This window comes from Numida meleagris, chromosome 3, assembly GCF_002078875.1.
Source record: "Numida meleagris isolate 19003 breed g44 Domestic line chromosome 3, NumMel1.0, whole genome shotgun sequence".
NCBI lineage: Eukaryota > Metazoa > Chordata > Aves > Galliformes > Numididae > Numida > Numida meleagris.
This window is the reverse complement of record NC_034411.1, coordinates 19010306-19034246: the sequence shown is the minus strand read 5'-3', so window position 1 is coordinate 19034246 and position 23941 is coordinate 19010306. Positions and strand designations below refer to the sequence as shown.

Below are 23941 nucleotides of genomic sequence, written 5' to 3'. Positions count from 1 at the left end.
GCAATCAAGAAAATCAATAGGCATAATCAGTTTTGCTTCTTCCCATCTCTTTCCTTTGCTGTCATTGTGACAAACACAACACCCTTGGTGATGGGCTGTAAATGCTCCAGGGAAATGTAGAAAAAGTACTTTAAAGTAGTCCTAACTCGCCTTTGTTTTCACAAATCTCCTACCAATTGTGTCTTTTGTAGACATTCTCTCCCCTTCTGTCACAGCCTAAACTTTTGGTCTAAGTTACTTGACAATGACCCTTTTCAAGTACTCAAATAAAACATGCAACTTTATTTGCAGTTCCTGAGGCAACCGCTATAAATGGAAGTAACACAGAGAACTGCTGTCAGTTTACTGTTATGTCACTATGGTGTCCATATATAAAAGCAAACTACTGTTTTCTCTGGAGCTGTAATAAATACATTTTAAGGCACTCAGTTGCTAAGGGAACTGATTGCTTTCAGGACAGAATTTGTAAGCTGGCTTTGGGGAAGAGGCCCAAGAGGCCCTCAGTGTGCCACTGTGGTTCTCAGCAGTTGCAATAACTGGTAGGACATGGAAAAGGGCTGAGTCCATCCCCAAAACAGACCTCTGGTCTCTCTGCTGAGTTCTTGAATATACATACTCTTGGGCAAGCCGTTAAGACCAGGAGAAAAATCTGATGGTGCTGTACAGGAACTGTTAGATCACCACCTGAACGAGTGATTGAGCATCTGGTGAAGAGGCATGGCCAGCCCTAGGAGCACAGGTGCAAGCAATTCATCTGTGAGACTGGAAGGGGTGGATCCTGGGTCCACTCCTTCCTAACATCTTTTAAGGGCCAGTAGCCAGGAGGAAAGCAATATCTGAGTAGAGGTGCTTCTCTCTGGGATTTTTCAGTAAGCCCTTGCCTCTGGAACAGGGTAAGCTATCCTTTTCTTATTACTGGCTTATGTTTAATACTTTTCATGCGTTACTCTAAAACTAGTTGGAGGTAATTTCATACCTAACCTGATGTATTGCCAGATAATCATTTGGTGCTATGAGGGTTCCTACTACTTCCCTAACTCTTCTGTTGTTGTTGTTGTTTTTTAAATGGGAAACATCCAGATTTTTTTCATGATGATATCTTAAAATGAAAAATGATTAGCAAAATATTGCCTTTGATTCAATCACTGTATCATTAGCACAGAACAAGTGCTTTTCTTGGTGTAATCTGTAACAGAGGTTCCTGTATGTGTTCTACCTTTCACAGTCAGTCTGCTAGAATTTCCCTTCTCATTCTTTTTATCCTTAGTATAGACCCTTGAAATACATAAATTGCTCTTATATATTTCCTAGGAAAATACCAGATACATCCATCTTACTGTTTAGAAATTCTTCATGTTTCTAGCAGGCTGCAAGAGTAGATCAGAAAACTCGCGTACCTACCTCACATCAAAATGTATTTGATGAAACACAGTTACTATCAATATATTAATGATCTTCTCATGAAACTAAAGCTATTAACTCCTCAATACTTTCCTTACTTTTCAGGTTAAGAGTGGATGAAGAAGGGGGCCCAGGTGAACTTCATGAGGTTCAACACTTAGGTCCAAGTGCGTGTACTTGTGGGCTATGGCACCCCCCCACTATCAGTACAAGCTAGGGGATGTAGAGATGGATGGCAATGCAAACCAAACTCACCTGAAGCTGTGAGTGATGGGACATTTTTAAGCCAACATTTCTAGTTGCAAATCAGTATTTCTACTGATTCTCTGCATGTCAATAAGACATTTGTCTTTGCCTCGAGTGCTAAAGAGCACTTTGCACAGCAGCTGGTCATACAACACCTCTGCATTTTCAGTCACCTTACTAATGACACTACACACAGCTTGCTTTCTGGTCTAGTTAGGAAACACAAGCCTGTATTTAGGTTTTCACATCACCTCAATTAGGCTTTCAAATCACTTCTGCCTAGCAGAAGGAAGGATGCATGCACACCTTGGTGCTGTCAGCAGGGCTGTGCTGACTCACCTGTCAGAGGAACATAACTCTGCTGTGTTTGCTCAGCTGGCCGGCCTCAGGGGGAGCATGCTGAGTGTCCCATGCCTTTACCAGCGGCAGTGGAATTAGTTCTGTTGCTCCCATCCACATGGAGTCAAAGCGCCCTGCAAAGTTTTAGCAAGACTCATTTGCAGGTGACGGAATCAGCAGGGCACAAAGAAGTGATTATTTACCTCCTTGTGTCTTGTCCTGTGCACTAGGTCAGATTGCTCTGTGGTGGTAAAACTACATTCAAGTGAAAAAGCAGAAGATGCTTATGTCCTGCAGATGAAAACTGCATGAGCCTTTTCTTACCATTGAGTACAGTTTCAAGGGGCAGTGGCTGTGATGAATGTAATTAGCAGATGGAAAATGGAAGGGTAATCAGTTCTGGACAATGCTTAATCCCCACAGTCTTGATATTCACCACAGCCCCACTGTGACTTAGGGATGTGCAGTGCGTTTTTAAAAAGTGTGAAGATGCAAGGCAGAATTTGAGTAATCAGAGATCTAAAATACTGTGGCTCCTGGGTAACTTTTAGGACAGATCTGGGAGAGGAAGGAAGTTGGGGTGAATAAGGATCCATCCTGACATCAGAAAGGGAGGATTCCTATGTTTTTTTCCACGTTCTTCAAAATTTAACTTTGTCAGTGAAAAAAGAAACCAATAGCCAACCTCAGAAACATTGATCTTAACTTCTTTCTTTCCAGTTTTATATTGTCTTAGCCTAAAAAGAAGTCATCTTTGGAAAATAAATTCCTTTTCCATTAAAAATGGGAAAAATAAATGGAAACACTCTTAAAGTGAGAGCAAAATGTTTAGTGGTACTTTTCTATTCAGTCCCTTTTGACTGAGAAAATAATACCCCTCTTGAGTTTTTTGATCGGGAAACCTAGAGCAACTTTGTGGAAAACATAAGCATGCAGAAAAGATAGTAGTAAAACATTTAAGGTAGCCATATGATGATCACTCAATCATAGAATCACATAGTGGTTTGGGTTGGAAGGGTCTTTTGAAATCATCTAGTTCTAGTCCCTGCCATGGGCTGGGTTGCTATCCACCAGATCAGGCTGCCCATGGCTTGTTCAGTAGGTGAGAGAATCCGAAAGAGATAGAAGCATTTTCTTTTAGCATGTAGAATGTGTATCAAAAATAGTCCTAGGAGAACTAAGGGGACTTCTAATAATAACTTTTTAAATGATTTTGGTAAATGATTTTAGCACTAAAAATGTTTAGCACAGAAAGCTATATAGCAGTAACACAGTGGGTGATCATCCAAGAATCAGTTTTATTCTTTGAAGCCCATTAGAGTTTCTCACAATATCCATATCCAGCAAGTGTGGCAAAAAAAGGCCTTATGTTAGGCAGGCATACAAAAGAAGAGGCAGGAGCTAAGAAGAGCTATGAGAAGAAAGGGGCAGCATGAAGGAGGAACAAATTCAAGATGTAGGAAAGGGTATTAAGAATGAGATTAGCCTGTCTGGAAGAATCCTAGACAGAATATGCAATTGGGAAGTAAAAGATATAGGCAGGTGTGAGCTGACAGATACAGCCCCCTGAAGATAAAGTGAGGGTGACTGAATGTTGTGATGTAATGGTAAGCCAATGGAAATAGCTTGTCTGAGAAGGGGAATTCTATTAAAAGAGCAAGATAAAATACAAAGTTGAAATATTTAGAGTATTACTTGTAACTCAGAAATGAATCAGTTCACGTATTCCAAGATAAAACCTGATATGTGTTGGGGTTTAAAAAAAAAAAAAGTTGCTTCTGCTAAGATGAGGGGAAAATTGTGGCTTATGTTTAACATAGACTAATTCTTTCAGAAAGTCCATTACAGGTTCTACTGAAGTTGAGTGTAATTCAAGAGACAAAGACTAAACAGCAAAGAATTCTTCTGGTGTTTTTTGTTTGTTTGGATTTTCTTGTTGTATCTTTGGTGTTTTATTTTTCTTGTTTTCTTTGTTTTTCTGGTGTAATTATAACATGGGCAGGAACCCTATTGAATTTCTGGAAACTCCTTTCTGATTTACAGATACTTTCGAAAAGTCTGCCTTGGGCACATGCTTTTTTGTGACTTTACATGGGTGTAAAACATTGAGCTATAAACTTTTCTTACTCCTTAAGTCATAATCTCCCAACAATGTAAGATACTAGCATTTAACTATAGCAAGTGAATCTCTCCAAAACTGAGGCGTCTGTCAGCAAACTTCCAGCAATTCTGACAGTTGTAGGGTTCATGAACACTTGGTGATTGCAAATACCCAAATTTGAAATCTCAGACTTTAGACCAGTTTTTTTTACCAGAAAAGTCAAAAATAAGTTCTACCTTCAGGTGCTATTCTAAATTACCTCAAGCAGAAAATGATTTTCATATTTAGTGTGCATTATAAATTTGCTTATGCTTATAGCATCACTGGTAATATTTGAATCCTTCCTGTGATTTTTCACATCCTTCTAAGGACTTGAGAACATTTTGAAGATATTAATTAAGTTTCAAACTAGTTCACTGAAGCATCGTCTGCCTATGTTCTTCTTTTCAAGAGGATGCTTTTCAGATGTTGCAGAGTAATGGACCTACCCAAGTGCTGATGAGATCTCAGTAACACTCCAGCTAGTTGCCATTGCATCTGGCCAGCCCTCAGGGTCTGGAAGATCTTTCTCAACTGTTTAACAGCCCTCACCTCTTGCAGGAGCTGAAGAGACAGACTGGAGAAGAGAATAATAGCATTAAAACTGAAAGTGATATTTTTTAACATGTTCTTTCAAGCTTAAAAGTGTTATTTTCTATGATTTTCAAAATTGAAAATCATAGGCAATAATCAGTTCCTCTGAGAATTTCTTGTTTAACTTGAGTTTACTCTTAAAAGGTATTCCCGTAAGAAGGAGGGACTCTTCTTTGGTTTGATTTATTATTCCCAGCTTTAATACTTCGCATTTCCTCAGGTTAAATTGTATTCTTCCCTGACTGACCTAGTGCACAGAAAGGTTTTTCCTCCTCTAGATCTGCTGCAATTACTCCTCGTTATTTTTTTCTCCTCCTTTGATCAACAGTAAACTCTCACTACTTTGTTATTGCTGCACTGCCGAATAATAGATCGGACAATTATGCTACTGAGTGACTTAAAAATACAAGGAACACCAGCTGTCACCAAATCCACTGTAACTGGTAAAGAAGAAAAGCTCAGTATGCACAAATACTCTGGCAGAAAAATCCAAGGTTTCTAAAGAGAATTAGCTTAACTAGGGTAAATACTGCAACTGCATTTTAAGGCCAGAATGCAGTAGCACCTACAAAAGGAGAAAATGAGGCTGCAAACCAGGTGAAGCTACTTTCACTAGTGCCCAATTGCTGACACCACAAGTCACATTTTTTTCCTGGAGGATCTCATCAAAAGCTCTACGGTAATGCTAATCTGAAAGTGTTTTACTTATGCAGATGCACTTATCCTGAAACTTGAGAAATTTTTTTGGTGTTTGCTGCTGATATTAATACAAGCTGGGGTATGTAAGGATGGATCACAGCCCTGACAAAAAGGACCTGGGGGTACTGGTGGATGGCAAGCTGGACATGAGCCATTCACATGCCCCTGCAACCTAGAAAGCCAACTGTATCCTGGGCTGCATCAAAAGCAGCATGGCCAGCAGGGTGAGGGAGGTGATCCTACCTCTCTGTTCTGCACTGGTGAGACATCACCTGGAGTACTGCGGCCAGTTGGGGAGTCCTCAGTACAGGAGAGACATAGACCTGTTGGAGCACATCCAGAGGAGAGCCACAGAAATGATCAAAGGGATGGAACACTTCTCCTATGGGGACAGGCTGAGAGAGCTGGGGCTGTTCAGAGAAGAGAAGGATCTGGGGAGATGTGAGGGCGGCCTTTCAGTATCTATCGAGGGGCTGTAAGAAAGAAGGGGACAGACTCTTTATCAGGATTTGTTGTGATAGGACAAGGGGACATGGTTTCAAACTTTGGATATAAGAAAGAAGTTATTTACAGTCAGGGTGCTGAGGCATTGGTGCAGGTTGTCCAGAGAGGAGATGGATGCCCTGTCCCTGGAGGCATCCAAGGTCACACTGGATAGGGCTCTGAGCATCCTGATACAGAGTAGGTGTCCCTGTTCATTGCCCGGGGGAGTTGGACTGGATGGCCTTTAAGGGTCCCCTCCAACTCAAATGATTCTATGATTCTATTCTAAGACAGCAACAACTAATGAAAGGAAGGAGGCTTTTCTCTAATGAGGCCCTCAGACGAATGCAGCAGTAGGTAAAGTATTCTCTTGTGCAGTTATTGGCCTCTACAAAATGCAGTGGCGAATAAAGGTCAGTAAGTGTCAGCACTACTACTACTACAAGAGGTGAACTCAGTGATCGTTATGGGTCCTTTCTAACTCAGATTATTCAATTATTTTACTTTTATATAACAGATGAAATTAGGAGATGGCTTTTAAGTGATACTGGTGCACTCTGCTTGAGCTGTTGGCTCTCTCAAGTGTGGGTGTTCCTGATTCTCTTGTTTATACACATAATATTTAGGAAAGCTGTGCCTTCCCAAGGGTCCTATTTTTGTAACAGGGATCAATGGTGGCTGAAGTCAATGGAATTTCAGAATACGCTGTAACACACGCTTCAGTGCATTACTCAATTGGAGCTAGGATGAATGGTACTGTTCAGCATTTCTAATCAATAGGGTCTCGTGTTTTTTGAGATGTGCAATATGTGCTTTTGATTTTCTTCTACTCTCTGCCTTTAGAGTCTGTAAAATTCCTCTTATTTGTCCTTTTGTTTTCATGATAGGTTTTCACTTGAAAGCCTGATCTTCTGCTCTGAGAAAATATTCTGAGATGTTTAACAGCCAAAATTGAATATCCACTCTAATTTATTTATGGCTCACTTTTGGCCTTTCAAAGTCCTCATTTCCAGAACCTCTCGCATTTTCTGCTTCATGAATTCTTAATGAGTTCCAGTTGAAAGTGGAGCACATCTGCATTTGAATCATAAAACCCCCCTGAAAGGTACTGTATGGCTTCCCACAAGCCCCCATTTCCCCCGCTGCTCCAGTCACTCTCCCTTCTTGCTAAATGTTGGCAATTTCACCAGTGCTCAGGCTGGCCCACTAGGTTTTAAAATCCTTTTAATCCTCTTTATGGTAACAGAAACATTTGAGACTGATCTTTGAAGGCTTTGTACAGTGCAGAACACCTGCAGCTTAACACACTGCACTAGCAAACACCCCCTATGAGTCTAATGCAGTCTGGCATTTGAGAGCACTGCTGCACAACACTGCTGGAATAATGAGGCTGTACCTTCACCTTAGGGCCCATACTGCCACCACTAAATCTGCTTTATCGAATGGCATAGCCAATAAGATTGCATCTTACAGGTGTTGCTGGAAGTGGTGTATTGTGCCAATCAGCAGCTGAATGCCTCCTGCTCAGTGCAGAGATCTGCATCCAGCACAAGGCAAACCTGACGGAAAGGCTTAGAACTTGCCTGAAGGTTGTGAAAATGCACTTGCTAATGTGCTCACCTGTGGCTTTTGATATTGCTCTAAAAAAAAAATAGATTTACAAACATGTAGACTGGATGAGTTTATTGAGATATAGAAGTTCTGGAAAGCTTCAACGGCTTCTGAAAATGTTGCCAAAAGAGATGTCATCAATCTCCTTATGTTTCTCTGCTGTCATTGAAATGTTCACCTTTATTTTTTTTATCTCTGCATCTTTTCTTTTAGTAGGACTATGGTGTACCAAACTGTGAACATACTGAGGTGTTAGCTCTGAAACTACTCTGATAAGGAGATACAGAGAGGGCCAAGACATAAAGAAAAGTAAGCTGTGCTGAAAGACATAAACCCACAATTACATGAGGAAATCCACTGTGCAGTCTTATAGCCGATAAAGAAGGTAATTCAGTGCAGAGGACAGGAAAGGAGGCCAGATTGGCATTTGTGACAACTAAAAGCTTGGATGGTAGAATGAAGAGCAGAAGATGCACGTCACTGGATTTCTGAGCGCACTGTGACTGTGCTGTGAGGATCGGGGTGGCCTTATTGCTCTCAACAGTGACCTGAAAGGAGGTTGTGGTGCGGGGCGGGGGGTGGGGCAGGGCAGCCTCTTCCTCTGGGTAATAGCGATAGGATGAGAGGTGATGGCCTCAAGTTGCCCCAGTGGGGATTCAGGTTGGATATTAGGGAAAAACTTCTCAGAAAGAATAGTACTGGCACAGGCTGCCCAGGGAGGTGGTCGTGCTCAAGGCATGTGTAGATGTGGTACTGTAGGGCATGGTTAGAGGGCATGGTGGGGATGGACTAGGTGATCTGAGAGGTCTTTTCCAACCTTAATGATTCCATGATGTTATAAATACAGAGGTGCAAAGCAGAGCTGTGACAAATGCTGCTAGCCCTGGATTAGATTCTGAGCTCATAGGAACTGGTGGGGCCTAATCACATAAAGGAGGGGAAAAAATATTTTGTCTATTTTATGTACTGCTGGCAAGTGTGGCACTGGTTATCCTAAGGAGAGCAAACGTACATCACAGGGAGAGATAAAGAATTTTGGCTGGGAGTTAGTCTTCCCTCCACATTCTCTCCTCAGTTTTGGAAAACGGAGGAGTCAAATGTTCCCAAGCTGATAACAACTCAATGAAAATTAATTTTCTTTACAAGCTGAGCCTCCTTAGTAGATGTTTTTTTTGTTTGTTTTTTTTAGTGAGAAGCAGACCTAAAATGCCAACTGTATTTTGCCTCTTAAATTCTTGGTTTACCAACATGTGATTAATAATAACTAAATTCATTAAGTACTCTTAAACTGCCACTAAAGTGCTTCAATGAATCTTTACTGGCTTTAAACTACTTAGGAACAGAAAATATTAGGCAGCTTGAAAGAAAATGGAAAACTAATAAAGTACTAGGCTACATTTTGCATTTATTTACACTGGAGAAAATATAGATCTGCACTGTTAATCCATTTATATGTAAACCTACCACATTTTTCCACTGGATTTTCTTATTGGAAGTAAAATGTTCTGCAGTTTTGCCAGTTCTACTGAGTAAATTCCCAACAAAACCAACTTGCAGATGACAGAAAGTAGGGATAGGTCTATATTATTTTTCTAGGCATTCTAGAAAGGCATTTTGTTTCCTGGGCCATGTGCTACATAAATGGGCTTCCGGGAAATAGGGTGGTCTGCTCCCTTTCAAGCGTCTTAGCTCTTTGGACAAGGGAGTGGCACCTATAGCTTTGGAGTGCATATCACTTTTACCAGAACATATTTAAGATCCTTGGGACTTAGAAAGATTATCTCGGAAACCATGCATCCAAATTATTCCCTTTCAAAACTGCAAAGTGCTCTGAGTTCATGCTTAAGAAAAGCAGATGGATTTTTGCGCTGGGTATTAAAATTTTAATTTCCATTATTTGTTTTTTCTAAGTAATTAGCTAATGTAAAGTTTTGGGGGTTTTGTATGTTCATTTTTAATGTTTTTTTGACTGTAAAACTTAGATAAATTAATTTGAAAATAATGCGATTTCTCTCTGGTTTCATCGTATCGTGGAAATGTTCCAAATCACACAGGTTTGGATTCAGAGAGCTTTCCTTTATATTTTCCATTGAAGGTCTGTGATCATGTGAAATGCCTTTTTGCTCTAACAGCCTTTTCATGTAAGACCCAGAAAAGCCTATGGAATTTCCAAAAGAAACCTTAAGGCTTTTTTTTTTGAGAATTAAGGGAAACAATTGGTAAAGGTTGCTCTTTTGAAGAACTCCCTCACCACCTCCAGACTTCCTTCTGATAAATGGAATTACTGATGAAACTCTATTTTCTGTTGCTAAAAATATAAAACTGTAAATTTTCAAACTGAAAAAGAGCCAGAAGAGCCTAAGGAACAATTAGAGTCAGATGAGAGGAACACCATTCCCATTTGAAACAGGAGGAGGTGACTTTAGCTAAGCTAAATAGTGAGTCTTGTAACATATTGTCCTTCAAATTGCATGGTACAAGCAATGCTGCAAATGCATCTTCACGCTAAGCAATGACTGACCTGCAGTTCAGGGAAATCTCAATCTCCTGCTTTCAAGCTATTTGGAGGAATGTGCACACAGGCTTCTGTAAGTACAGGGGTCCTTCTGAAAGTACACCTTAGCGCTGACCTATAGCTTTTACTGAATTTTTTTTTCTGCTGTTGCTATGGAGTCTTTACTGATTGTACAATGTAGAGTTTGGGTCATTGGAGTTGCTGCCCCACACAGGTCTGTCATCTCAAAGAGCTATTGTGCTGAGTTAGCACCTGTGAATGGCAGAGAGAAATGAGATGAAGAGAGATTTATTTCACTGTGATTTTATTTCTTGTACTTTCTTGCTGGAGTAGTATTTAAATGGCAAAACTTTGCCTAGAAGGAAGTGCAGTATCAAAGAGCAGAGGTATAAAAATACAAAAGCAATCCTATGCTTTTTAAGTTGAGCTCTAGTTCAATTTAGGAATACAGCAACATAAATCATTAGCAGTGTACACCTCTAATCTGAATTATGAAGTAAGATCTAAAACCTCTGCGAATTTGTGGGAAATTTGGATCAGTCTAAATTTCAGGACGTAGGTCACTCCAGTGATGCAGAAATATTAAGTATGTAGAAACACATTCCCCTATGTGATGAACAAAATTTTGTTCATGTCTGATATTCAGGATCATGCACTGAGAAGCTGGGTAAGCTCTATCCTGCCAATATTAAAAGACAAAATATATTATTTGCTTATCTGTATACCTCCACTGTGTCTTTTCATCCTCACAAGAGATGAAAGAAAGGGATGAAAGGTCTGTGCCCTTCCTTTTTTTTTTTTAAGGCTCTGAAAATCTCATAATCTAACTAAATTTGTCTTTTGCTGAAATTACTAGCCTTCCTTCCATATTTAGAGAGTTTATGCTTGTTTCTTTAATATAGTTCCTCTGAGGAGCTGCCAACTTCTTAAGCTCCTTTCCCTGAGACTTATTTTCACCATCTGTAATTCTGAATGTGTTTATTTTACAAGTGAAACAAAATTCTTAATTGATCTCTGGAAAGGCAATTCTTTTAGGCTCACCAAGTTCTCAACTGTTCATATAAGAATACTTGTAGATATGTATCAAAACATCAGCATCAACCATCAAATGCAGGCAAGGTATCATGTATCTGATATTATAGTGAATCTATACTATATTCCTAACTAAGACCACGAGAAACATTCACAATAAAACCACACAGTACAAACACAGAAACTTAAATCATGCTCACTGTAAAGTTTGCCAAGGTTCATGAATCTTCTGAACCAACCTGGCCCTACTTTAAAATGTGCACAAGACATGATTTTGTATTGAAACCAGGTGGGACTCAGGGGTTTTTGGTATTTGGGGTTCATTTAGAGTTGAAACTTGAAGCTGAAATCAAACAGGGTAACCCAAAAATGATCCAACTGAAGAAAACCTTTCAGATATTGCCGACAAACAATCAGATGTTCTTAACTTTTATAAGTAAACTAATCAAGGCATGTATGCCATTAAACTGTGAATCATATGATATGATTACATACATGGTTTTTGGAGAGTGCTTTCAGGCAAGGCATATAAGTAACTGACACGTCTCATCCACAAACAGGCTACATCTGTATCAGTGAAGGATATAAGCCCTCTTGCTTATCTGCTGGATGAAATCAAGACAGACCAGAGCCTAAAAATCCAAAAGTCTGCATTGCCACTGTCAGAGAGAAAAATGATACATCACTTCTGATGGAGAAGCTGGAGGAATGAAGCTTTTTTCTGTCCTTGTGAGATGCTGAGCAAGCACTCAAAGTGTCCTAAAAGTAAGAATCTTTGGTGGCCATAAACCTGTTTGAGCATGACTGTGGGCTTTTAGCAATTATAGAAGGTGTATAAATATGGAACTGGATTTGTTCTGTTAGAGAGCTCAAAGCCTGCACTCTAGAGATCTTGATTCTCCTCAAAGTGGACTCCATGTTTAAAAAAAAAAATGTGGTCTCAGTTTCTTGGTCTACAAGATAGCTCGTGTGATACGAAGTATAATTTGTAAGGCAATTTGCAAAAAAAAAAAGCACAGTAGAAAAGATGATATAAAATATTAGAAAACTAAAGGTGTAAAATTGAAAGTTGCTCAAGTAAATACTTAGACATGGGGTTTTGGGTTTTTGGTGGATAAGAGATAGAAGAACTCGTAAGTAAATGGTTTTTCTCCTTGATAATCATGTGAGAAAGGGTGGTTGTTGTGGTGGTGGCTTTGTTTATTTTTAAATATAATAGAATGTGAACAATTAACAAGTAAATCAACATTTTCTGAAGTAGTTTCATTTCTGGATGCGAGCTAATATATGAACAAGGAGTTGACTGATGATAATTTGGAGTTTAAAACTAGAAATTGAGTGTTTTTTTTTTTACCAGTTCCTACATTAAAAGAGGAGAACTTGAAATATGCCTTTGAAGAGTGGCTTGCACATTTTACAACACAAGAGAAGGCAAGGCCAAAATGAAGCCCACTAAATTTTCAGTACCATGAAAACCTAAAGCAAAGTCTCTGGGGAGCAGTTCATTGCCATGGAAGCAAACACATGAGAGAAAAGTCTTTGGATCCTTTTCCTACCACACACAGCTAAAGATACATGAATGTAAGAAGGAGTTGGATTGACTGACTTTTAAAATTTTTTAATTGCATGATTTTAGTGTTTGTGAAAGGCAATGGATTCAGACATCTCTGGTGGCAGGGACCATGCCAGCCCAATTTTCCCACATTGCCTCCTGGGTAGTTTGCAGGTCCACCTCTCTGGCAGAAGTAAGACAAATTCATTAAATTCATTTCATAAAAACATTCAAAGAGAAACCAGGTGACCTGTGTTCACCTATACAACTCAACCACTGCAGAGTTTGAGGCAGGCTCAAATAAAGGAGTCTTTGCCTCCTGGTGTATTTATCTTTCCTTAGATATTAATTTCTGGATCCAAATGCCTCCAAAAAAAAAAGTGTGTACAGATCAGCAGCTCTGGTTCATGTCCATCTCTTTACACAGTGATCTTTCTTGCCTGAAAGCATGAAAACAAAGAACTTGCCAATATAAAATGTTCAAAGCTAGTGGAAAACATTTGTTTCCAATATCATTTGTGAAGGGATTTCACTCATCTCCCTCTATAACTAGTAGAGATGAGAAGATAGGCTTGATGCATTTAAATGGAAGTAAGCAAATAGAGATAATTAGCTGAGATAACAGGGTTAACTCTTGCGGCATGAAGCCTGTCTTCATGCTGAGCTGATTCACGCAGGTCAGAGGAATGATTTTGCATTTGCAGTTTTGCAGCTCTCAACATATGATGTGATTAAAGCTCTTTTTGATCCAGAATGTTAGAGCAGCAGAACTGCAGTGCCCTCATTCTACTTCTAACAGTCACCTGGAGGCATTCTGGGGCTACTTTATTGTGCCACGCCCTCCTCGATGGTCCTACATAACAGTGTTGGGTTTCAGTCCTCCCAGTTATCCAAGTACATTACCATCAAGCCTCACATGTATAAACATCTGAAAGGGAGTGCTCGTGGACTCAATGTCTGATTAGTGTTAGCAGATGTGTAATGAACTGGGAAAGGAACAGCAGAGATTTTCACTTCCACCATTCTGCCCATCTGCGTCCCCAGCTGCTTTCTTAGAGCTCCCAGCGGTTTGCATTCTCCCATTGATTTTTCACACATTTCTGCCTTCTCCCTTGTGTTGACAGTGACGGCTGTGTGTCTGCACTCTACCCAAGGTGCAGAATGAGGGTGAAGGTGACTGACAGCAAGGAACAGAAACATTAAAGGAAACACAAAAGGTAATCCCATAAACTGATTTTTATTCACCAAGTCTGTTTCGAAATCTAGAAGACAAATGCAATGTGTCAGCTTAAAATCTCATTATTTTAAGCCAGTCTTGTGAAGGCTTGATTAATTTTTTTTTTTAATTTGATGTTATCAATACTGTCAGTGCACTGGGAACAGCTCCCAGCTGTTCTTGCGTCTTGTCTTCCCAAAATGGAGGGCGACTCTCAGGGTTTTGGGGGTTGTAGATGTTGTGGGTTTTCTCTAAATACAGTGATTTCCCATGCTTACAAGACCAAGAGCTCCCACACACAGCAGGCACAAGGCTTCACTAACGCATGCTGTATGGTGGTGAGGAGAGGAAAACTCAGCACAGTGGCTCTGCTTTGCTGGACAACAAAAGTACTAACAAACTGGACAAAGAGCACAGAAGGGTTGAAAAAAAAGCCTCTGATTCAAAGCAAGTATATTTATTTAAATTTTCAAATGAATGTACTTTTTAAGCATTCCTTCCCTTCTGGGCTCACTTTCCATAAACACACTAGTGAATGAACTTTATAAACAGGAATACTGCTAAAAACTAATTTTAGAGTCTGAATTTTCAACTGTTCTCCAAAAGTAAAATCCAAACCAAACTTTAATAAGAATTTTACACTCAGCAATGCAGTTTGGGCAACTAGGAGTGCTACTGTTGACCCAGGCACAGCAAGTGCCATCCCGGAGCTGTGGCTGGCCAGCCCTGCCAGGGCTCTCTAGCTCTGGTCTGTGAAATAAGACCGCTTCAAAGGATAACATGAAAATTATCACACTTTGCCTTTTTTTTCTTCTTCAATTAAAACAGACCTGAAATGTACGGGATCAGTCCAGAGACAAGAGAAACTCCTAAATCATTATTTAATCCAACAGTATAGCAGCTTCTAGCAAGGGGCGCTAGCAGCTCTTCATCTGCATTACTTTGTCTGACTGCATGCTTACAAATGTGAAGTTCTTCGTGAGTTGTATAAACCATTATACTGGAGAGCACTGGAAAAACCATCTAACAAACTGTGCCACTCTGTGCAGAATTGTTTTTTTCCCTAACAAGTTGTTCCCTAAAATGTCATTTCTTTTGTAAAGAAATGAGTGAAAAACACAATTAGAATAAACATGGGAACATAAATGCATCAATGTCAGCAGATAAACATCAGTAAATACCATCACATTAATTGTGTAGCTCTAAAGAAAAATGGCTTTGGTCACCTCTAGCAGGGTACTGCACCAACCATTCTGCATTACCAGCAGTATATATGTGGCCAACTGGTGAAGTTCTGCACACACCCTCAGTGTTCCCAGATAGCATCTTCTGTTCCATTTCAGGCCCATCTTTAAGAGGAAGGAGACAAATAAATCTGCCATAAGGTATAAAGACATCAAGCAATACAAAAAATACAATAGCAGTGCAGAGGTTTTGCAATGAAACCACAACCGTGAGAAAATCAGAGATAGAGGAAGTGAAATCCCAGCTCTGTTTCCAGCTCGTTGTGTGGTCTTGGGCAAGTCACAAAGGGCCATGTTTTGAACATCTCACACTAGGAACCGGCTCCTTACAAAGTGCTTCTGCTTAGCATTGCAGTCCACACAACTCGCACTTGAAATATGGAAGCAGCTTGGATGTGGGACTATATATGTATGGTTTTGCAGTCTGCTCCTGGAGCTCTGTTTGACCCCATCTACTCATATAAAGCAAAGACAAAAGCTCTTACCGCTGTGACAATGATGTTGCTGAGGTTCAGCCTAATTAGCGAACGTTTGCATAGCTCTTGGAAAATGTGAAGTGCGAAGTAAGTGTTGTGCAGCTGGAGCAGATGTAGCTTAAAACTAATCTCCCTGCTTTGGCTTGGCAGGCATTGTAAGGAGCTGTGGAGCAGAGCAGCATGCGTGTGAAAGGGGAATGCAAGGAAGTCAGGATACCTCTGGTAGGACCAGAGCCTTTATAAAAGTTCACAACACATCCTATTTTAACTTGTATTCCTGTTTTACTGTCATGTTATCAAGAGAGCGGCCTGCCACAAGCCACAGACATCGCTCTACAAATCTTTTAGTGTGCTGGGAAGTCCCAGAGATATCTGCACACCACAACACCATTATTACATAGTGTGGGTCCAACAGCAGTACATTTCACATATTCCAAATCTTTTCCATACATTTGGCACTGTCATACCTTAGTCCCCTAGATTTTACTCCACCTTTCTTGTTTCTTTAATATGGTTAATGCTACCCAGCTGTTTGCAGTCAGCTTTAAAAACTGTAACTAAATTAGCATTCCTGCTGAAGCTTATTCCCTGAGTATATATTCTCTACATTACTGATGTTCTCCATGCATTTCTTGACATTCAAGTATGGCTTCACTTTCATTTGCAGAGTGTCATATTTCAAAAAATAACACTCGTTTGGAAAAAAAAAAAAATGTAGAGATGGGCTGGGAGAAAAATCCTGGACCCCATAAGTCCCTGGATGCAGGGGAAGTTTACATCCAGACTGGATTAGAAATGTGCAAGTAACCCTCATCATCAGATTCTCTGTCCTTCCGTTAAACTGTGAGTTCTTACAACATGTATGTCCCAGCAACGGTAAATCAAGACCGTCCCAAACTACGAATTAGGGAGATAAGTTCAATGATGATTTTTTCATACCACAATTCGGTGTTTAAAACCAGGACTGAAATTCTGAACTGCGCATCTTGCAGCCCCGGTAATGCAGTTAGACATCTTTAAGCCTTGCTTTTCACATACGCTGTAGAAAACAAGGTAGGGAGAGCCCTTGGGTTAAGGGTGCAGCACCAGTGCTGTGGCTTTCTGCTCCAGGGACAGGATTTTTAGGGTTTTTATCACCTGAGTTTGCCATTAGGCACCTCTTGGGTAGCTTGGCTTGCTGGTTCAGTTCTTTCAGTACTGGGTTCTAAAGAAAATAAAGAAATAAAGTAGTACTGCAGTAGCAGAATGTAGGATTTTTCTGGAAACTGGCAAATTAAGTAACATCCCAGTATCTAATGTGGCCCTACCTGGATTTCAGAATCTATTTCTAAACCTTAAAAATAAATCATTTTTCATTATTTCTCCTCCACAAAGTCTTCTGCAAGCATCTCTCGTTTGATTGTGGCTTACAATTGGGCAAAAGAAAAAGGAGCCTTATTCCACAGGGTCATTCGCCCCTTGGTGCATGGTCAATGTGATTTTTTTTCCCCTTCCTTTTCTCCTATTACTTGCACAATGCTGATTTCCTCTCCTATTCTGTGTTAAAAACCTCCTCCTGTGGTGAGCACATTCCCCACTATTCTGGGTTCAGTGAAGTGCGTCAGCCCTGGGCAGCCCCTGGAAGCTCCCAGCCTCAGCCAGAGCTCAGCAGCCTAATGAAGGCAGGGACAGGATGGAATTAAAAGTGCATCTGCACAAAGCCAGCCAGTCACCAGCAAGCTCCCGTTGGCTGCCCATGCACTGGCCTCTGATTGAGCAGCACATGTAAGGGGGGTAAAAAATGATGGAGAGAGGAGTATGTGTGTGCCGAGAGTTCACCGTGTGCTGAAGTCATTTGTTCACTCAAGTTTCAAAGGCCTCCTCTGTCATCTGCAGCATTAAGGGTCGGATTATTGATTTAACGGAGCAGTTGCACTATGCAAGGAAGTGGAAAAAATCCACTTCTGCCTTGGCCTGAGCAGGAAAGCCAGGAGCAGCGTTACATATTTCTTGTTGCATGCACTGTGCGCGCTCACAAGGATAGGGATCGCTGCTCCTTGCACTGAGAAACTCTAGTGTCAATCCTGGCATGCTCCTCAACCAGTACAGAGCCAGTGATTGCAGCAGAGCTCTATGTACCCGCGGCCGGTTCCAGCACAGCCTGCGCTCACCAGCCGTCAGCGATCCAGCGCCAGCATCGGGACAGCAGAGCACGTTTGGGTTTCACACTGAATTCCAGGTTTTGCTTGAGTGTCTTTAAAGACATGCCCCATAGGATTTAAGTGGGAGAAGGGCTGGTTGATTGGATGTGATGCTGCGTGCGCTGTGGGGGGAGTCTGTACTAATTTCATAGGAGGGAGATACTTGGAAAGCAATGGCACTGAGTGAGACCTAATGGATGTTAAATTAGATATGAACTTTCCATTTGCTAAAATGGCAAAAAGCCTCATGCAAATATGGGATGCATTTACAGACAATTCATGTCACAGTCCAAAAAAAAGGAAACTTTCTTTCTTTAAATGGCAAAATACCAACAATGGCATAATACCTAGAATCCTACAGTCAGCATTTGACATAATTGTGCTCAAAGATTTCAGAGAAAATTAACACAAATTAACAAAGGCTGGAGGAAAAATTCTATAAAAAATGTGAAATGGCTGTGTGTACATACAGGAAGACGCAGTCAATCCACAGACTGGTCCCACAGCATGGTCCAAAGTGATACCGGTACAACCCAAGGTGTCTCATCTCACATGAACTGGACCCACTGAAGCAAACACATTTCCAGTCCCAAGGTGAAATGAATCCAGTGTTAGGGGTCCCCTCCACTAAACTGAGCAGGAGTAGAGCTGGTTGAAAAATGAAGGCTTTTCAGCAGAGAATATTGAGAAAAGAGAGCTATTTTTTAAAGTGTTTCCAAGAAACTGTATTCCATTCTCTTTGTATAGAACTGGAATCCAGAGATTTGCTCTGAAGATAGAGTGCTGAATTCATTGACCACAAATATCTTATGTGTGCAGCTTTAATTACAACTTTCCAAAACAAAAAATAAGTGCCTGAAAATTCCAGGAAAACAATCTATTTGTTTCTCGTTTATCACTTTTAAATAGAACCCACATCTCAATACTATTTCTACTGCATGTAGTGCTGTGCTGCAGAGTCCAATATGTCCAACTACATTTTGTCATGAATCCTGTCTTCCTTTGACCTAAAGGATTAATTAGTTTGGATTTTTTAATATAAACCAGTATTAGCATTGTCACAGAATCACAGTATGGTTTGAGTTGGAAGGGCCCTTTAAGGTCACCTAGTTCCAACCCCCTGCTATAGGCAGGGGCACCTCCCCCTAGACCAGGTTGCTCACAGCCCCATCCAGCCTGGCCTGGAACGCTTCCAGGGAGGGGGCATCCACAGCCTCTCGGGGGAACATGTTCCAATGTCTCACCATCCCCACAGTAAAGAATTTCTTCCTAATATCTAGTCTAAATCTACCCTCTTCCAGTTTAAAGCTATTTTCCCTTGTCCTGTTGCTACATGCCATTACAAAAAGTCCCTCCCCAGCTTTCCTGTAGGCCCCCTTCAGGTACTGAATATAGGTAGTAATTAGTCTTGTATTTCAAGGAAGGATTATATACCCCTGGCCTCCTTCCTTGTGTCTGTCCCTTTGACAATGAAAAGTGACAGAGGGCTATTTCCAACACTGTGCATCCCAACTTGGAGAATTCTAGTAGAAACACAAGATAAATGCACTTCTGCTCTTATTTTATACTTAAAGAAGACTGCTATAGCACAGGCAAATAAAGTGCAAAAGGAGGTTTGGAGGCAAGGGCAGTCAACTTTAAACTATTTCTGTATTTAGTATTTCCCTCCAAAATTAAAAGGCTATGACATGCATTCTGATGACATTTACACTTGACCTACTAATTATGAAAGTTATCACAGGATATGTTGCTCACTAATAGGAAATAATAAATAACCGTATCAATGCAAAACTGTTTCCTGTACTGTTAATTGCACAAGAGAAACTCTTTCCAGTTAAAGGAAATGATCTATTCAAAGAGCGTTAACATTTCTGGCTTAATTGATAACATGATTAACTGAATAGGATCAGGAAGGGAAGTCCCTTTACCTTGGAGGGGTGGGGAAACAGGCAGTAGAGGTGCTTCTGAGGTGGTGTTCTCACACTATGGACAACCAAACATAATGAGCAGGATTTCCTCAGCGACCTAGCAGAGGTCTTCCTGTACAAACTGTGGAGTTTCTGACAAAAAAGTATAGATAAAGATGAAAATGTACTGAAAAATTTCATGAATGGGAATCACCATGGAATTAGTATACAGTATCTTTAAAATCCATGAGGAGAATAAATATATTTTGAGGAGATAATTTAGAAGAAGACGACCCTCTGGATCAAAATCAGCTGTGGATGAAAACATATACAGTTGTTGGTATAGCAAAGAACAGAAATTGGCGTAACTTTTTCTGCTCCAACAAAACTTCCAGAGGCTTGGAGTAGCTGAGCTGTCAAATTCCCCAGGGTTGTAGAGTGTGGAAGGAAATGGCCAAGAAGATCTGCCAAGGAATGAATCCATCACTATTGCCCATTCCCCATACTCCCTGTTCTCACATCACAAGTCATTGGAGAATGGCTTGCTGTACTTTTTATTTCAGCCAGTTCCCATGTGAGGGGATAAAATGATCTGGTTTTCCAGTGATGCTTCCAGGTTTTTGGGGAGTTGTACTGAAATCAGGATATTGTCCTGCAGAGTTTGGGAAGGAGGCTGGAAGGAAGAGAATAAAGGATAAGCTCCCGCCAACCAAAAATGTGGGCCCCCAACTCATTATTTCCTATGTTTCTTTCTTCATTGTTCATCCAATCTATCATCCCACTGTGTCATCTTGTGACATGTTTCACATCCCATCCCTTCCAGATCTAAACTTTTTTTCACTCTTCTTCTGTTACTTTCTCTCCTGTCTTTCTTCCAGCAAATAGGCACCCTAGATGGGCTGAGCATATGCACTCACACTGCGTGTCCTTAGAAAGTCTTACAGAGTTGGCTTCCAAATTCTGATCGCCCTTCCAGTTCAGAACTGATTTTGAAAGACTTGCATAAGTCCGTACCCTGTGTCTGTTCCCCTGCTCTGTTCTTCATCCTGGTGTAAATTAGGGAAAGTTCTACTAACATCAGCTGTGTTACTCCGGTAGAAAAATGACACGGGTGGCTGGAGAATCAGATCTATCTGCTTTATCCTTTCCAAATTAAATGACGTAATTTGTTTGCCTTCTTAAAACGAAATGGTCTTTCAAAGGTGGTTTTTTCCACTGGATATCACATGAGCCTTCCATTAATAATAACAATAGTTACATGAGCAGACTAATTAAAGCACATGGTCTCCTTGGGTTTCTATTACTGCTCTCCATGTTCAATGTTGAAAGAAATATGAATAGCAGGAAAATAACCCAAAATATTACTTCACCGAGATTGATTCAAGTTGCTGCTCAGAAGATACTGCACCGTATGGAAAATGTAACTGAGTAGCTGACAATTTTGTTTAGTTTAAACAAGGGTAGGTAAGATCTGATAATGCATGGGATCATTTTGGCTCATAGTACAGTTCTCCCAGACCCATTGCATTATGCCTATCATCAACTTAGTTCGTCTAACAGCACAAAGTGGAACACCCTGACCCTTCTTATCCCTGTTAATCACTTTTAAGTAAATAATACCCCTTTGGAGAATAGTGATTCATATTCTGCAAACGAAGACACAGTCAAGCTGTGAACTGGTCTTCCTGCAATGACAGGTAAAGTCAGGGAGCAAAGATAAGGGAGGATTTTGTCAGACTATTATCATTACTTCGCTTTTAATTGCCTATAAAAGTTTTTTAAAGCAGCAGGACTGCATCGAAGAACACAATCCTTTCTGTTTTCTTTCAAGTCAGCTTCTAAACAGCTGTTCTGTTTCTCTCCCATCGTCACCTATTTAAGATAAGGGATCCTTAGGAGCCATTTCCTCTGTGAGCAGCTAAGAAAGGTTGTATATCTCTAAAATGTCCCATGCTATTTCCTTTAGATAAAAAAAATCACCACAATTCCTTGTTTCCTGAAGCACTGTTATAGCACTGGTCACACAGGGCATAAGCTGAGCAAGATGTTGAGGACCTTGCAGTTCAGGCATTTACATTTCCACTTCTCTTTCTGCTTTCCTTTCCCAGGATCCAACCCTGCTTTATGCTCATCTACCCCTATATCATCCTAGCCTGAAATAGGTGGATCCGGACTTTTGCTGGACTGCTCTTCAAATGGTTTCGGAGAGGTGGGTAAAAATCTGTTCTGATTTTCATTGGAATAGGAAGCTGAGGTGTTTTCCTTATTGCCTCATTAAGCTGGAGTTATGGAAATAACTTGTGGAGCCAAAAATGTTGTTTGTCCGCATCACACCAAAAAAGACAATGTAGAATTGCGAGCTGTGTTAGTCAAGCTGTCGAGCAGAGTGTGACCAACTGGAGACAAATCCTCGGATCAGGACATCAGTGTTTGAACACCAAACATCCAGGGCTGGTGACCCTTGTTTCTTTGTAATGCCATCTTGCAGCCTCTATGCCTCATTCCTCAGTGCTGCATACATGTGCCCTCAGCTAGGTACAGAGGCTGTGAGCTCTCCTTGAGGGCTATATGATTAAAATTTTGCTGCTACTGTGGTTTCTAGCAGTGCCTGGTCACTTTGTGGACAAAAAGCCAAGATTCCACTCCACAAAATGTTTAAGACATTTATCCAAGTTGCTCAGAAACTGGAGTCACTTTGTTCACAGAAAGATGGATGATGTGTGAGAGTCAGGTACTTTTCAATGGACAGGTCAGGAAGCTCCATTTTATAAGAGAGGCAGATACATTAAATGTTTAATTTATCAATCCATTTAAAGAAAACACATCATGTTTCACTATGTGACCAGTGACAGTATATGTTTTGTCATGTTATTCGTGAGATCCTGTGAGCAAACTCTGTGCTGGAGGAGACCTGGCTGTGGATTTGATTTTGCTTTGACTCACTCTCCCACATTTTGCTGAGGCTGTAGAAGAAAGTGGCATGATATTTGACTTACCTTCACAATGAGTAGGTTCAATACAATGAGACATTTATCTTGTTTGCATGGGTTTATTCCACCGTTTCCCTAAATAACAATGCTAGTTTTTGTCAGAGATTATATCTAATGAGTCTGCTTGGCAGAGAACAAGAGGTCAAATGCTCATCTGGTGTAAATCAACAGTACCCATAAAACCAGTAGAGCTACACCGATTTACACCAGCTATCTGGGCTCAGGGTTTGTGTTGAACCATATAAAGTTTTTTGAGGTGTTTCCAGTTGCCTCAAACACATTTATCTTCAACGCCTCAGTCAGAGAGCACTGATAATCTGTAGAAGCAGACCTTGAATGCTTTATTTCCTGAGAAACTGATGTAGGGTAAGAGTGTGCCTTTTGCAAGGTCTGGGAAACATATGCAAGCTGCTTTGGCAGAGACCCAGTTCTTTTGTAAGTGTCTAATCCTGAATGAAAATCTTCTCCATAAGACACATTCTTCTTCTATGAATGTCTTCTGCAGATGCCCGTACTGTCTTTGGTTTTTTTTAATCTCTTTATTTGTCCTGATATCCCTAGAACAGCCCCATAAGCTTCTCTAATTAAAAAAAAGAAATATCTCAACTATTTAAAAACTTTCATCTTTCTACTTTATGCACTTTAAGCATTTCTCAAGCTTACATGAAGCTTGAAATGGTTATGATTTTGCTGATTGTAGTACAGAGGGGGAAAAAAAACAGAAGAACAAAAATCTTGCGTTTCCTGACTGAAAAATTTTATTAGCCTAAAGATTTCTGATAGTCCTTAGAAACAGAAGTTCAGCACAACTCCATATCCCAGGGTAGAGAAAAAGGGAGAAGTCTAGGAGGACTTCACAACATGACTTTGTCTTGGGCTTTCTGTGAGCTTCCACAAGAAAGCTTTGCCTACAGCACAACAAACATCCACATGCAAATACTTCATTCACAACATAGTGTGAAACTATGAATCAATTCCACTTTAACTAGCTTGCTAATTGGAATGGAATACTTTGTGGTTTTTACTTATTTTCATGTAAACAAAATAGAAAAGAACATACTCAGTGCTCAGCTGCTTGACACCGTCACCACGCTCGAAGAATTTTTTTAATATCTTTGGAACGACTTTTCTTGTGTGTTTGTATCTCCTCACATACAATCCTCTTCTGGACTAGTCCTCTATCTTTTGGAATTAGAATAAAAAAAAAATCAATACTTTTATAGAGATATGCAACATTTCCATTCCAAAAAGATGTCGTAAATAGTTTAGTGTCTGAGTATGAGCTTAAAAAATAACAAAAGAATATGCTTCTGAAG

At 40.3% G+C, this 23941-nt stretch overlaps 1 long non-coding RNA gene across 1 annotated transcript in view; it reads left to right on the top strand.

Moving 5' to 3' along the window:
• LOC110396909 overlaps positions 835-23941 on the top strand; it is a 65510-nt gene continuing 42403 nt past the window's right edge. Inside the window, exons 1-5 of the long non-coding RNA XR_002437352.1 lie at positions 835-893; positions 1507-1535; positions 11621-11825; positions 13737-13829; positions 21744-21844. This is a non-coding gene — a long non-coding RNA (uncharacterized LOC110396909). The remainder of the gene's footprint in view (positions 894-1506; positions 1536-11620; positions 11826-13736; positions 13830-21743; positions 21845-23941) is intronic.